The following is a 560-nucleotide window of genomic DNA, read 5'->3' as shown; positions in this document are numbered from 1 at the left end:
TGCACCACACACATGTAGTTCCCTTGGAGGAGAGAAGAAACCGTCAGATCCTATGGAACTGGAGTTATGAATGGTTGTTACCTGCCAAGCTGGTATGGTAACGCAAATCCTCTGGAAGAACAGCCGGTGCTCTTAACCACTAAGCCTTCTCTCCAGCCCATTTAAAACAATGTTTTGATGATCATAGTAAGTCAGGCATATGTACCTGTAGTCCCTGCTGTTAAGAAAACTGAGGCAGAAGGATTGTTTGAGCCCAGGTGCTGAAGGCCAGCCTAAGAAACAAAGAAAGATTCTCCTTTTTTTAAAAAAAAATCAACACTGGGGCTGGAGAGATGGCTCAGTGGTTAAGAACACTGGTTGTTCTTGCAGAAGACCCGGGTTTGAATCCCAGCACCCACATGGCAACTAACAACTGTCCATAACTCCAGTTCCAGGGGATCCAGCAGCCTCTTCTGTCCTCCGTGGGCATTGCACGACACGGGTGCATTTACCTACATGCAGGCAATACATGCATACACATAAAATAAAAGTAATTTAAAACATTAAAAAAAAAAAGAGTG

Source organism: Nannospalax galili, unplaced genomic scaffold, assembly GCF_000622305.1.
Source record: "Nannospalax galili isolate Female #2095 unplaced genomic scaffold, S.galili_v1.0 scaffold8548, whole genome shotgun sequence".
Classification (NCBI taxonomy): domain Eukaryota; kingdom Metazoa; phylum Chordata; class Mammalia; order Rodentia; family Spalacidae; genus Nannospalax; species Nannospalax galili.
The sequence above is the reverse complement of the archived record's forward strand: the minus strand, read 5'-3'. Positions refer to the sequence as shown.